The sequence below is a fragment of the Brassica rapa genome, chromosome A08 (assembly GCF_000309985.2).
Source record: "Brassica rapa cultivar Chiifu-401-42 chromosome A08, CAAS_Brap_v3.01, whole genome shotgun sequence".
In the NCBI taxonomy this organism is placed as follows: domain Eukaryota; kingdom Viridiplantae; phylum Streptophyta; class Magnoliopsida; order Brassicales; family Brassicaceae; genus Brassica; species Brassica rapa.
This window is the reverse complement of record NC_024802.2, coordinates 4,907,830-4,923,907: the sequence shown is the minus strand read 5'-3', so window position 1 is coordinate 4,923,907 and position 16,078 is coordinate 4,907,830. Positions and strand designations below refer to the sequence as shown.

General features: G+C 46.0%; 1 protein-coding gene across 4 annotated transcripts in view; it reads right to left on the bottom strand.

The window, feature by feature from the left end:
• Positions 1-16,078, bottom strand: part of LOC103833097 — a 1,138,500-nt gene that overhangs the window by 348,683 nt on the left and 773,739 nt on the right. The gene's annotated exons all lie outside the window — the stretch shown is intronic.

Below are 16,078 nucleotides of genomic sequence, written 5' to 3'. Positions count from 1 at the left end.
AAAAAGCCATGGTATATATATGTTTTTAAATATATTATAGTTGTTTTGTAGTCTTTTTAGTGTTTTCAGATATAGGTACGTTTTGGAGAAAAGTGATGATTTTTAAGTTTTTGGAATCTTTTGAGTGCAGAACTGCACAAACGTATCAGATGTTTATATATGGATGGAGACTTTTCCACGGTGATATTGAGCTGACCCTTTGACACAAGATAGAGCTTTGAGTTATATTTCCAATGCCACCGGTTTGAGGTCAATCCAACAGTTAGATCAAAAGTTATGCCCGTTTTACTGAAGAGTGGTCAGTCTGTCTCGCAAGAGAGAGCTGTCGAGGAGATGAAGAAACGTTGATCGACGGTACACCCATGGTGTCGATAGACGGTCGATCGGCGGTGATTCCAGAGCATGGGCCGAGTATATTTCAAGACCGACTTAAGCCCAGAAGCAACCACAAATTACCAGAATACCCATAGGCGACCTAAAACCATATTTATGTATTTTCTAAGCCATTGTTGACGGAAAAGCTTTATTCTGTTGTTTCTCTTAGGTTATGAGAGAAGAGAGGAACTACTTCAGAGTCCTCCTGAAACTCCTTTGGTTTATATATATATTTCTATTTCATCTATTCAGTTTATGATTTATGTGACAAATTCATGTTTGAGTAGTTCATCTTGTTAGATTTAGGGTTTAGATATTCATGAAGGATTGGCCCAAAATATAAAATTGCTAAGTGTCAGGAATATGAATCAACTAGACTGTTCTTAATGCTTGTGTTCTAGAGTAGCCAATTAAGACCTTGCCTATAGATAGTAAGGCGCAAGAGGAAGTTTGGTTGTCTGTTTGATTAGTTTAGATTATGCTAGATTTGCTAGAAACAAGCGGAAACTGATTTAGTTTAACCTAGTGAACCATTCAAACCCGCTCGTTAAAGCTTGCTAGAACGAACATCAATCGAGAACTCAGTAGTTGTATCGATCGACGATCTAAAAGGTGTATCAATTGACAGTTCGTTGATAGCGTCAATCGATATTTTCTCAAGACTAACAAGCGACATCTGAGGTCTTAGATCTAGACAATAGATAATCTAACCAAACAGAAGTTGATAGATTATTCCTTTGTTTGAGTTTTAGAATATCCAACCTTAGTCTCTATACTACTATAATCATGATTGCCTAAATAGAAACCCTAAGTCTAGCAAACCATCTTTCCATCAAACAACTCATCAATTTTCTGAACAACTACCTTGTTCACTCTGTTCTGTTATTTATTGTTTTATAATCTATTAGCCTAGCTTAATCAATAACTATTTAGATCTAGTGTGTGCCCAATCTCCCTGTGAATTTGATCCCTACGTGTTACAACTCGACCTCTTATTTGAGAGAGTACAAATCACTCTTTAGGGTAATTTGAGTGATATCAAATTTGGCGCCGTTGCCGGAGAGCTTCGTCGCCATTAAATCACTCCTAGGTTTTACTACAGTTCAAAAAACTGATAAATATTTTTCTTCTAATTCAGGTAAATACATCTTAGTATTAGGAACAACAATGAAAAGAGGATTTATGGGTTCTTTAAAGAAGGAGCTGCTGATTCACGTACGATCCGTAAGTCTACGAGGGAAGAATGCACAAATCTAAGAAACGCATCTGACAGCATCGATTGACACGCATTGTTGGACGAACTGCAGAGTTGCGTGGTTGAGCTGGAACCGACTGAGGAAAGAATGCACAAATCTAAGAGCTTGCACCTTGCTGTCTCCGAACATTTTAGACCACCTATACACGCAGAAAAAGCTGATGGTTTCACAAAGGAGTGAAGAGGTCACATGACCCTGTGAAGTTTGTGGTACCATGCGCTGTTGTAGAAGTTGAATTTCCTATCCCACCAGATAGAAGTGTGCATTTAGGTTCCTGCGATGGGGTATTTTCTGATGATATGTATGCAGTAGCTTCTCGGAGAGTGTTGAGATGTAGAGGTGAAGTCGATAAAGGCCCAGCAAAAGCTTCATCGATCGACACCGACCAGATACCATCGATCGACATTGGACGCATTTATAGCAGAAAGAGTTTGAAATGTGTCGCAATCTTTTTGATGGAGGCACCACCATGCGATCAGACAAGTCTAGGGGAAATAAGAGGAATAATTGGAAGAAGAGGAGAAGGATCAAGGGTGATCCTCAGTTATCACTTAATCCTCACTTCTCAGATGGTGTCAGGAAGTACAGAGTGCGCAGCAGATGCTTCTCACAGCCATTCGTAAGTCTTCGAGCACTCCTTATTGCTTGTTGGGGTCAAAAACGGTTGCGACGAAGTTAACATTCAAAACGTCTTCGGAAAAGATTTTTTTCTTACGTAGAGCTTTGTGGAAGAAACACGAGATATCGGAGAAAAGCCCGAATAAGGTCGCACGGTCGCTACGTAGCGACTGAGCTCGAGCCAAGCTCGAATCCATGCATTCTCGTCTACCCTTTGATGCTATCTTCCGAAGACCGTAGCGAACCCATTTCGTGTTTTCCATCATTTGAAGCCATCAATCAAACTTTACGATAAAAACCGCGGAAAGTTCGTTTTAATCGAAAGAAGTCGTAATAAACGCTTCAAGTCAAAAGTCGGCCCAAAGGGACCTAAGACATGACTTGAAGCCCACTTTACTATTTCTTAACCAGCAGCCCGTAAACCGTAGGACGGTTTACGCTTGGTTCGCAAGGAAAGATAAATGTCAAGTTTCTGCGGATAAATACATAATTTTGAAAATTACGAAGATCCGGAAAATGGAATATCTCCAGTTTTAGGCTATGACGGCTTAAGGGCAGAAGGGGAAAAGCGTAAGCCGACCTAGGAGCGAGTATATAAGGAGTCCTAGGCGAGAGGCATGTGGAGAACGTTTTTTACAGCAAACTTAGCACTTAGAGCAATTAGGCAACTTTCCGTTTTTGTTATTTCGAGCTGGACTCAACTAGGTTCAGCCGTCCTAGGGTTGCTAGAACTAGGAATCTCGCCGACAGCTCTCGAGCCCAGGCTTATACCTTGTTGTAAACGCTCATACGCTAATTCGGAATAAGACTTCTCTTTGCTCTCTTTTTACGATTTTTATACTTTGTCGTTGTTATCTCGTGTTCTGATTGCTTAGTGTGTGGTATTAGCAGATATCCGGGACCTCTGGGAAACTAGGGTTCTCTGTTGGGGTCAAAAACGGTTACGACGGAATTACCACCCGAAAATCCTCAGAGATCGTATTTCCGCAAGAGTTAGTAAAAGAAGGGATGTAATTTTCGTAAAAATAAACTATACGAGGTTATTTCTACGAAGAAGTATTCTTTGGGATTCAAACCAAACGATCGTCCTGCACGGTCGCTACATAGCGACCGAGCTCAGCCAAGCTCGGTTGCTACGTAGCGACCGAGCGATCGTCCCGCTCGGTCGCTACGTAGCGACCGAGCTCGAGCCAAAGCTCGGTCGCTACGTAGCGACCGAGCGATCGTCCCGCTCGGTCGCTACGTAGCGACCGAGCTCAGCCAAGCTCGGTCGCTACGTAGCGACCGAGCGATCGTCCCGCTCGGTCGCTACGTAGCGACCGAGCGATCGTCCCGCTCGGTCGCTACGTAGCGACCGAGCTCGAGCCAAAGCTCGGTCGCTACGTAGCGACCGAGCGATCGTCCCGCTCGGTCGCTACATAGCGACCGAGCTCAGCCAAGCTCGGTCGCTACGTAGCGACCGAGCGATCGTCCCGCTCGGTCGCTACGTAGCGACCGAGCTCGAGCCAAAGCTCGGTCGCTACGTAGCGACCAAGCGATTGTCCCGCTCGGTCGCTACGTAGCGACCGAGCTCAGCCAAGCTCGGTCGCTACGTAGCTACCGAGCGATCGTCCCGCTCGGTCGCTACGTAGCGACCGAGCTCGGGCCAAAGCTCGATCGCTACGTAGCGACCGAGCGATCGTCCCGCTCGGTCGCTACGTAGCGACCGAGCTCAAGCCGAAGCTCGGTCGCTACGTAGCGACCGAGCACTCGTTTCGCTCGGTCGCTACATAGCGACCGGGCTCGAGCCAAAGTTCGGTCGCTGTGTAGCGATTGAACCTTTCCGAACGTCGATACAACACCAGTCCTTGCATTCTCGTCAAACCTTCGAATGCTATCTCCCGAAGACTGTAGCAAGCTCAGTCTATGTTTCCCGCTATTCTAATTCATCGATCAAACTTCGCGGATTAGAAACCGCGGAAAACTCGTAGTAAACGTGTCGAGTCGGAAGACGGCCCAAAGGGACCTAAAACACGACTCGAGGCCCATCCTACGATTTTTCCTAACCAAAAGCCCGTGAAGCACAGCATGGTTCGCACTTGGCCCGCGAGGAAGGATAAATGTCAAGTTTCCGCGGATAAATACGGAAGTTTTGAAGATAATTGTGAAGATCGGGAAAAATGGAATATCTCCATTTTTATGCTATGACGGCTTAAGGGCAGAAGAGTAAAAGCGTAAACCGACCTTGGAGCTAGTATATAAGGAGTCCTAGGCGAGGAGCACAAGAGAGAACTTTTTTCAGAGCAAACTTAGCACTTAGAGCGATTTAGGCAACTTTCCGTTTTTGTTATTTCGAGCTGCGACTCAATTAGGTTTAGCCGTCTTAGGGTTGCTAGAACTAGGAATCTCGCCGACAGCTCTCGAGCCCAGGCTTATACCTTGTTGTAACGCTCATACGCAGATTCGGAATAAGATCTACTTTGCTCTCTTTTCGATTTCTTATTTTTATCGTTGTTATTCTCGTGTTCTGATTGCTTGACGTGTGGTAATTAACAGATATCCGGGTCCTCTGGGAAACTAGGGTTTTCTTAGTTTCCTTATTTAAACGGAAATCGACAGTGCGAATTTCGGTTCCCACAGTTTGGCGCTAGAAGGAGGGGGACTTACGGATCAATCTAACCCGCAAAAGCCACACACAGTCAACATGTCAACCAACGACGCGGATAACGTGCAAACTCCCCTTAACGGAGGCAGCGGCACCGATCTCCACACTCCGGTAGCGGACGTATCTGCGGCCAACGCGCAAGCCAACGCCGCGACTCTCGAGGAGTTTAAAAAGATGTTCGCCACCTATGAAAAAAGGTCGGAAGAACAGGATAAGCTCGTGAATACCTTGACCAAACAGGTTGAAACCTTAACGGCAAGGACCCAAGCTATCCGTCCCCGCGGAACCACCAAAATCCGCGGGAAGAGGCTCGATTTCGCCACCCCACTCGATAGAGCAGGAGCCGCGCGGGAACGACCTTCCGGTCAAAACCCCAGCGAGAAGTCTCCCATCGAGAAGGGGAACTCTGAAAGTCTTCCGCTCCCTGCAAAGGACTCGGAGGATAACGAAGCCGAACACATTGACCTGGATCCTAGTGATGTCTCCAACGACACCGACGAGGATGTCGACAGACATCCAAGAAGGACCAGAAGCCGATCCGCTCGGGAAGGCTCCCCGTTCGAAAAACCAATGACGGAAGAAGAAGAAGTCGCCTATTGGAACGAACAAGAGGAGTTGGCCGAAAGGCAAACCGAGCTCACTCGCAGTAAGCGCCGACAGGCTCGGAAATCCACTGACGAGACATCGGATATCCGCGATCTTCGCGACTACATCACCAAGACTGCGGCAGAAGTGAGAGCCGTAAAGTCTCAAATCCATCATGCTACTAGTGCTGCCCCCGAGATCGATCGACTGCTGGAAGGAGCTCGAAAGACCCCCTTTACCAGTCGCATTTCGGACATGAGGGTGTCCGATCCGGGAAAGATCAAAGTACCGAAGTACGATGGTACGGCCGATCCAAAAGCGCACCTTCAGGCTTTCCACATCGCGATGGGAAGAGCAAGACTGAAGGATGGCGAAAAGGATGCCGGCTATTGCCGCCTGTTCGTCGAAAATCTTGAAGGAGCAGCGCTCGAATGGTTCGCACGCCTTCGGCGCAACACCATCGGGAGTTTTCGACAGCTCGCATCGGAATTCCTCAAACAGTACTCTGTATTCATAGACAGGGAAACCTCCGATGTTGATCTCTGGAGTCTCTCCCAGAGGGAAGACGAACCCCTCCGCGAGTTTATCAGTCGGTTCAAACTGGTAATGTCCAGGGTCAGCGGGATAAGCGACAAAGTGGCCATCGACGCGCTGAGAAAGACGCTCTGGTACAAGTCGAAATTCAGAAAATGGATAACTCTCGACAAACCGCGAACGATCCAGGACGCCCTCCACAAAGCAACGGACTATATCATAGTGGAGGAAGAAACTAAAGTCTTATCGCAAAAACATAAGCCGGCAAGACCATCCTCGAAAGACGCAGATCCGAAGGGGAAAAAGAAGAATTCTCGTAACGACAAGTACGTCCATCACGAGGGGGAAGATCTCCAAGGGGCGCATAACTATGCGATCAGTTCGGATCAAGGCCGGACCACGGGCAACACATGGACTCGCAATCAAGGGTATGACGAAAACACCTTCTGCGAGTTCCACCAATCCCGAGGACACTCCACGACCAATTGCAAAGTCTTGGGAGCAAGACTGGCCGCGAAGCTGCTCGCTGGAGAGCTTTCGGAATAACTAGCGTCAAGGATCTCATCCTCGATTCTGATCGGCCTCCAAAGACGGACAGAAATCCGCCCGCCGAAAAATCTCCTCAACGAAACCAACCTGGGGATAAACGCGGTAGGAGGCCGGATGACAAAGGGAACGATAACAATCGTCGCAGAGTCAATATGATCATCGGAGGATCTCAATACTGCGGCGATACCGTGTCAGCCATCAAGGCTTACCAACGGAAGGCAGAATCAAGCGCAAAATGGCCTACATGGTCTCCTCCTCGAGACGGCCAAAATTGCTCGATCACCTTCACGGAGGAAGAAGCCGGCGGTATCGACCAACCTCACTGCGACCCGCTCGTCATAGATCTCGTCATACGAGATTTAGAAGTCGGAAGGGTACTCGTCGATACGGGAAGCACGGTCAACGTAATCTTCCGCGACACTCTCAATCGGATGAGTATCGAACTCGGAGAGGTAATTCCGACGCCAAAACCACTCACGGGTTTTTCAGGCGAAGTGTCGATGACTCTCGGATCAATCCAATTGCCAGTCATGGCCAAGGAGATCACGAAAATCGTCGAATTCGCGGTAGTCGACCATCCCGCTATCTACAACGTGATCATGGGAACCCCATGGCTCAACGCCATGCAGGCAGTTCCGTCAACTTACCACCTGGGTCTCAAGTTCCCAACGCCGAGCGGAGTCGCGGCCATCTGGGGATGCCAAAAACAGTCGCGACTATGCTTCCTCGCGGAGCATAAGTTAAGGCAAATCACGGCTTCTGCAAACGGCAAACGCGCGAAGATAGATCGATCTTCGGCCAAAAGCGCCCCGCACAAGGACGAAGTAAAATCGTCTGTCAACGCAAACGCATCGGACGTCGAAGCTCGACATAAATCCGAAGCCCACGCGACAACTCAACCGGAACATCCGGAAAATAGCGTCGACCCAGCCACGATCGACACGGTCAAGGCGGACATCGCGACACCAACCGCCGAGTAAGAACACTCGCGGCATGAAACAGAACTACGAGATGGCTTGATCCTCGAAAGGGGTACGTAGGCAGCTTGTCAAAAGACGAGTTCAGCTATCCCCCTCTCTAAAAAGGGGGGGGGGGAGTGGGTGCGTATACTCGTATACTCCCACAATCGCCATTATTGTAATCGAGTTTTTAGAAACATAAAATTTTTACAATATACACTGTCTTTTTATCGAAAACGCTTACGCTTCAGTTTACGCTCGTCTGCGGCCTCATCCGGCCCAAAAATCGTAAAGATTATCACCTTTCAAACACGCATAATCCTCGAAAATAACTGCGAGACGTCGCAAAAAGTTAAAATTCGAGGACAATGCTAAACAAATTGTCCGAACGCGACCACCAAAAACCTTACACCCCGTTCGTCGATTGGCCCCGACGAACACGCCAGCCGTCTTAAACAAACGCAATCCGATCACTCTTTTGATCTTTAAAAACGTCCAGCACAAGGACAAAAGCGCGCTACAACAAAAATCCGAAATTTTGGTTTAGCACTTCCAGTTGATTCTGAGAAGATGCTCGATTCGTACCATACAAGTCATATAAGCCGAGAACATATCGCGGACTTTAAATCGGTGCGAGTCAGGAAGAAATCGCAACAGGAAAAACGATAGCCGGCTAGTCACCGCACAAACCTTAACCGAAAGTAAACCTAGGTCTTGCCCTAAACCCAACGCTCTGGTCTCAAACATCTCAAGGCATGATATCTAAAAGATACGAGATCATAAACCATGCCTCTCCGTTCGTATCTCAATGTTCTCAGAATCGTAAAGACAGATAAATTTTTACGAAAATCACGAACGAACCAACAGATTGAACGTCTAATTAGAACTACATACGAGACGACAACTCGTATTTACTTCAACCCTACTCAGGAAAAACTCGAAACGAAACATTTATCATATAAATAAACCGCATAAAGCGGCAAGGGATTCAAAGCCACCAACGGCCAGTCCCCGGAATACAAATACGGCCATCTTGGCCTAAACGAAATCCAAATTCAAAGGGCCATATTCGGCCGAAAACAAGGATAACTAATCCATCCCTCATAATCCAAAGTCGAAGTCCCCGGACAACGAAGCACCAAACGCATCCGCAGGACGATCCACTTCCTCGCCACCGCCGTGAAAATCGATCGGGACCTCCTCGGTATCAGGAGAAACCGGGATGGAATCCCAGAACCCTTGAATCCTCTCGTCGATCGGAGGGATAAGCGCCTCAGCGTGGGCACGGTCACTCATCCCACTCTTCATCAAGCTCATTTCCTCTTCAAACACATAGTCGTCGGCTTGCGTCCTCCAAAGACTTCCGACCGAACCACGGCACTCGCGAAAGTCGCCCACCGAGGTAAAGGCATTCTTAAGATTCCCGTACTCAACCTGGAACTGAGATGCGCGAGTCTTCATCACCTCGACGATCTCTCTTTTGCCTTTCCTCTCCGATCTGCGAACAGCCCGCGCATGATCACGAGTAAGCTGTGCCTCTCGCTCCAGCATCTCGCCTTGCACGCGGGCGAGATCCCGCTCCGCTTTCTCCGCCTTGAAGCGGTAGACCATGGCTTCTCTATGACCCGCCTCGATGGCCGAGCCCAGCAAGCTCAGGCCCTGCAAAATCAATAGGCGTGTTACAAATCCATACATAGGATAATCACTAAAAAATTCCCAAAAAAACTAACCCCATTGATGATGCGAGATCCTTCCGCAACGACTCTCGGCCTCGCCGATTCTTTCGTAGGAGGAGGAGCATCGAAACCCGATGGCAGCCCAGCAAAGAAATCATCGAAGTCCGGAATGGGGGCCTCGCTCGAACCGCTTCCGTCGCCGTAAGCAAGGTTCGGATCCCATCCTGGAAGCATAGAGTCATCCATCGAAAACTCTATGTCGCCGAGATCGACATCTTTTCCCTTCCAAGAGCTCGACTCCGGCGCGGCTGTCGGAGCTTCAACGGGACTCTGGCCGTCGGGTTCGGAGTCGCTTCCCGTATCCGCGTCCAAAGCTGGACCAGGTTGCACAAATTTCAGTGCCTTCCGAACCCTTCTCGGCGTGAAAGAAGTCCAGAAGAAGGGACCATTCCTGAGAAGATCCCTCACCGCGATAATGTCCTCAGGGAACGGAGCAAGAGGATTGATGAAGGGACGATTGTTCGGCAACCTCCGGAACAGTGGAATGCAACTCTCTTCGACGGACGCAGCGTCCAAACGAACAAAGAAAAAGAACTTCTTCCACGAGTTGAAGTTCGAAATGAACTTCTTAACCACCGACATAAATTTCCGAGGGACAAACCTATGCTTATCCGTATCCTTGACAAGTTGAAGCCTCAAAAGCGCTTCATAATGATCGACGGAAAGGGAAAGGCCATGCTCATAGCTTAGGATCAAGATCCCAATAAGGTGCTGAATGGCAAGGGGTGTCAACTGACTTATCGCGACTTCGAAACGGTCCAACACTCGGACGAGAATTTCGGGTATGGGGAACCAGAGGCGACAACGCACTATGAACACCTCATAACAAGTAAAGTAACCCTCCGGGGGGTTGTTAGCACATTCCCCGCGGCAGGGAACCCGGAACTCCACAACATCCGGGATGCGGTAGAACGACCGCATCGTCGCGAGAAACTCGTCAGTGGTCCTACTTGCGTCCTTTCCCTCGACTCCACGATGGACCAGGACCGGGAATGGCTTCTCCTTGGGAGGGATCAACGAGCCGTAATGAGCAACCCACCATGCCTCGTTCTCGGCAGGATGCACCGAGTGAGGCACGAACTCCGTCTTCGGAACGACGAGCTCTTCGTAAGGACTCGCGGACGAAGACCCTTTTTTCGCAATCTTTTTCTTGCTCGACATCTTTACACTTCTCTTAAGAGAATAGAGGAAAAGGGTGGAGAGAAAGATAGAAAGTTTTTTTTGAAAGATCTTAGAGAAAAACAAGAAAGTGAAAAAATTATGGAACAAGTTACCTCTCTTCTTATAAGACATGAGGATTTACTATTCAAGCTCGGACTTTCGCATATTAATTCCATCCATCACGCCTAACTTGCCAAACATGCCTAACCGCACGCTAGGATCCCCCATGCATGATCCTAACGGGCTGGGGGGCTAACTGTTGGGGTCAAAAACGGTTACGACGGAATTACCACCCGAAAATCCTCAGAGATCGTATTTCCGAAAGAGTTAGTAAAAGAAGGGATGTAATTTTCGTAAAAATAAACTATACGAGGTTATTTCTACGAAGAAGTATTCTTTGGGATTCAAACCAAACGATCGTCCGCTCGGTCGCTACGTAGCGACCGAGCTCAGCCAAGCTCGGTCGCTACGTAGCGACCGAGCGATCGTCCCGCTCGGTCGCTACGTAGCGACCGAGCTCGAGCCAAAGCTCGGTCGCTACGTAGCGACCGAGCTCAGCCAAGCTCGGTCGCTACGTAGCGACCGAGCGATCGTCCCGCTCGGTCGCTACGTAGCGACCGAGCTCGAGCCAAAGCTCGGTCGCTACGTAGCGACCGAGCGATCGTCCTGCTCGGTCGCTACGTAGCGACCGAGCTCAGCCAAGCTCGGTCGCTACGTAGCGACCGAGCGATCGTCCCGCTCGGTCGCTACGTAGCGACCGAGCTCGAGCCAAAGCTCGGTCGCTACGTAGCGACCGAGCGATCGTCCCGCTCGGTCGCTACGTAGCGACCGAGCTCGAGCCAAAGCTCGGTCGCTACGTAGCGACCGAGCGATCGTCCCGCTCGGTCGCTACGTAGCGACCGAGCGATCGTCCCGCTCGGTCGCTACGTAGCGACCGAGCTCAAGCCGAAGCTCGGTCGCTACGTAGCGACCGAGCACTCGTTTCGCTCGGTCGCTACATAGCGACCGGGCTCGAGCCAAAGTTCGGTCGCTGTGTAGCGATTGAACCTTTCCGAACGTCGATACAACACCAGTCCTTGCATTCTCGTCAAACCTTCGAATGCTATCTCCTGAAGACCGTAGCAAGCTCAGTCTATGTTTCCCGCTATTCTAATTCATCGATCAAACTTCGCGGATTAGAAACCGCGGAAAACTCGTAGTAAACGTGTGAGTCGGAAGACGGCCCAAAGGGACCTAAAACACGACTCGAGGCCCATCCTACGATTTTTCCTAACCAAAAGCCCGTGAACCACAGCATGGTTCGCGCTTGGCCCGCGAGGAAGGATAAATGTCAAGTTTCCGCGGATAAATACGGAAGTTTTGAAGATAATTGTGAAGATCGGGAAAAATGGAATATCTCCATTTTTATGCTATGACGGCTTAAGGGCAGAAGAGTAAAAGCGTAAACCGACCTTGGAGCTAGTATATAAGGAGTCCTAGGCGAGGAGCACAAGAGAGAACTTTTTGAGAGCAAACTTAGCACTTAGAGCGATTTAGGCAACTTTCCGTTTTTGTTATTTCGAGCTGCGACTCAATTAGGTTTAGCCGTCTTAGGGTTGCTAGAACTAGGAATCTCGCCGACAGCTCTCGAGCCCAGGCTTATACCTTGTTGTAACGTTCATACGCAGATTCGGAATAAGATCTACTTTGCTCTCTTTTCGATTTCTTATTTTTATCGTTGTTATTCTCGTGTTCTGATTGCTTGACGTGTGGTAATTAACAGATATCCGGGTCCTCTGGGAAACTAGGGTTTTCTTAGTTTCCTTATTTAAACGGAAATCGACAGTGCGAATTTCGGTTCCCACATTCTCCTACTTTCCTTATTTAAACGGAAATCGACAGTGCAAATTTCGGTTCCCACATTGCTGAGATGATAGACAAATGGGAAGAGTCTTTGGAGGCTTTCACAAAAATGTATGATGAAGCTTCAAAAAGAAGGCATTAAGACTTGGTTTGGAGAAACTTTTCATTCTCATCCGGACTGATTCAGATCTCCAGAAATCAAGCTAATGACTCAAAATAATCGTTGATTGGGAGGTATCCCACTGTTAGGTAATATCTTTTAAGCTTAGTTTAAAAAGTTTACTGATTTTCGTTTCTAAATTTTATGCAGGCCAAGAATAAAAAACAATGAGCAATGATGACGACACTATAGCAAATGTATTGTAGCATCGATCGACACTGTAGCAGAAACGTCAATCGACACTGTAGCAGATGTACCGTTCATCGGAAAAAAGATCCAAGGTTCATGAGTTCTGCACCAGCATCGACCGACAAATTATCAATATCGATCGACTGAGCATCACAAGTATTGATCGCCACTTAATTTTGTTGATTAATACTCACATCAATGGCAGGTATACTCGCGAAACCTTGTTAAATTTAGTACTTCTGGTTTATTTTCCCACCAATCTTAGACTGTATAATACTGGGACAATGTTGTTTAAGTCTGGAGGAGGTTTTACTAATATTATGTTTTACTTTGAGTTAAAAAAAAGATCTGAGGAGACGATTGCCCAGCCCATCAACCGATGAGACATTGTTCAAAAGTACCAGACCAGCACCGATCGATAGACAATTCATTGTGTCGATCGACATTGACATCGGCGAGCAGGTTATCGTTTATCTTTGTTACATTATGCACTTATTTTTTATGTTCTCACCAAACTTCGATTGGATATACACTGGGAAAAGTGTAATTTAAGTCTGGGGGGGAGGTTTACTGATATTTAGTTTATCTATGAGTTTTATAAAATGTTTTCAAAAAGTTTTATTGAGTCAAGAATGGGATAATGAACTTTACAATTTTACTTATTAACTAACCACGCTCTAGCATCACTCTTAGATTTATTGACTGTCGAGTGTATTAGAGATACTAAAGTGGATCACCTGCCTATTATCCACACTTGCTGAGATTGTTTGAAGGAACCAAAGTTGATCTCCAACCTAATTGAGCTTAATCTGCTTGTCTTAGGCTTGGTATACATTAGATCGGATTCCTTCTGCAAGTCTAGAAGGTAAAAGTCTGTGTGTTTATGATTCTCTTCTCTCTCTCTCTTCGGTATCTATCTATATAAATAAAAGATTGAAATGATTTCATGCGGTTTAGAGGGGTAGGAGTGTCTCCTGCGACCCTATTATTCTACTCTAATGGAATGATCACACATTGTTGGAAGCGAGGGGTAGGAGTGCTCCTGTGACCCCATTATCCGCCTACACTTTGTCAAGAAAAATAAAAGAATAGAGAAAAATAATGGAGAAAATCGAAAAGAAGATGAATAAAGATGGACTGTATCAGCATCATTGTTCATTGGAATTGAGATTCAGAGAACAGAGAAAGAGGGAAGAAAGGGATCAGATAAGACTACTTGTGTGTTCAAAATCTTGCTTGAGTAAGAGTCCATGTGTCTTTTGATCAATACTTCCAAGATAAAGCCTACACCTTTTATATATGTAGTAAATGAGATCAGCAGAGGGGAGAGTAAGACACTATTAGCTAAGTTGCTGGTTAGATGGATTTGGTTACTAAGCTAGGATATGATATATATGATACCTCTGAAGTAAGAATTGATTTGATGTGGCTTGCAACTGCATAGATGTGTCAGATGTTTAGATATGGATGGAGACTTTTCTAGGGTGAGATTGAGATGTTATTCGTACACAAGATAGAGATTTGAGTTAGCTTTCCAATGCCACCAGTTTGAGGTCAATCCAACGGTTAGATCAGATGTTATGTCCGTTTTACTGAAGGGTGGTCAGTCTGTCTCGCTAGAGAGAGAGCTGTCGAGGAGATGAAGGAACATCTATCAACGGTACACCCCTGATGTCGATCGATGGTGATTCCGGAACATGGGCCGAGTATATATCAAGACCGACTTAAGCCCTGAAGCAATCACAAATTATCAGAATACCCATGGACGACCTAAAATCCTACTTATGTATTTTCTAAGCCATTATTGACGGAAAAGCTTTATTATATTGTTTCTCTTAGGTTAGGAGAGAGGGTGGAACTCCTTCAGAGTCCTCTTCGAACTCCTTTGGTTTTTATATCTATTTCTATTTCATCTATTCAGATTATGATTTCTGTGACAAATTTATGTCTGAGTAGTTCATCTGTTAGATTTAGGGTTCAGATATTCAGTAGTTCACCTTGCCCAAAATATATAATTTCTAAGTGTCAGAAATATGAATCAACTAGACTGTTCTTAATGCATGTGTTCTAAAGTAGCTAACTAGGACCTTTCCTATAGATAGTTGGGCGCAAGCAGAAGTTTTGTTCTCTGTCTGATTAGTTTAGATTGTGCTAGGATTGAAAGAAACAAGCAGAAGCTGATTTAGTTTAACCTAGTGAACTGTTCAAACCCGCTCGCTAAAGCTTGCTAGAAGGAACATCGATCGGCAACTCAGTAGTTGTATCGATCGACGATCTAAGAGGTGTATCGATCGACAGCTCGTTGATAGCGTCGATCGACACTTTCTCAAGACCAACAAGCGACAGCTGAGGTCTTAAATCTAGACAATAGATAATCTAAACAAATAGAAGTTGATAGATTATTCCTTAGTTTGAGTTCTAGAATATCCAACCTTAGTCTCTATACTACTATAATCATGATTGCCTAAATAGAAACCCTAAGTCTAGCAAACCATCTTTCCATCAAACAACTCATCAATTTACTAAACAACTAGCTTGTTCATTCTGTTCTGCTATTTACTATTTTATAATCTATTAGCCTAGCTTAATCAATAACTATTTAGATCTAGTGTGTGTCCAAGCTCCCTGTGAATTTGATTCCTAAGTACTACAACTCGAAATCTTATTTGAGAGAGTACAAATAACTCCTTAGGGTAATTTGAGTGATATCAAGAATCTGTTTGAGAGTGGCATCTGGTTTACAGCCGAGAATTCTTGTAACAGTAATAATATCTAACTCGTACTTTCACTGAGAAAGAAAAACTCCTTCCAGACCACGACTTACTTCAATACCGGAAATATTTGAGTTCTGAGATCTTTCATAGAAAAACATGTACCCAAGTACTCTTTGAACTTGTGAATCATATGGCTTTCATTACCACAAATAAACAAGTCGTCAACATAGATGAGCACACACAGCTTCATTCCCTTGCGAGTATACAAGAACAGAAAATAGTCATCATAAGACTAGATAAAGCCAAACTTAAGTAGCTCATCAGAAAGCTTTTTAAACCAACAGTGTGGAGCTTGTTTAATCCAATACAAATACTTGCGAAGACAGCAAAATTTATCAGGATGAGAGGGACAGAAACAAGGAAAGATCTCCATGAAAAAAAGCATTATTAACATCCATTTGATAGTCTTCCCATTGGTTTGATGCGACCAACCGGAGAAACGTTTGAACCGTCTTCATTTTGATAACTGGAGCAAAGTTCTCATTGTGATCTTTCCCTTCAACCTATTTGTTTCCCACAACCACAACACAAACTTTGTGCCGTTTGATTGTACCGTCAATATTATACTTGAATGTGTATACCCATTGACTTCCAAGTGCACCTTTGCCAGGTGGTAAATCCCACATGTCCGATGTATGTTTCTCTTATATAGAAACCACCTCTATTGTCGTAGCATCATCCCATACGTAAGTTCCA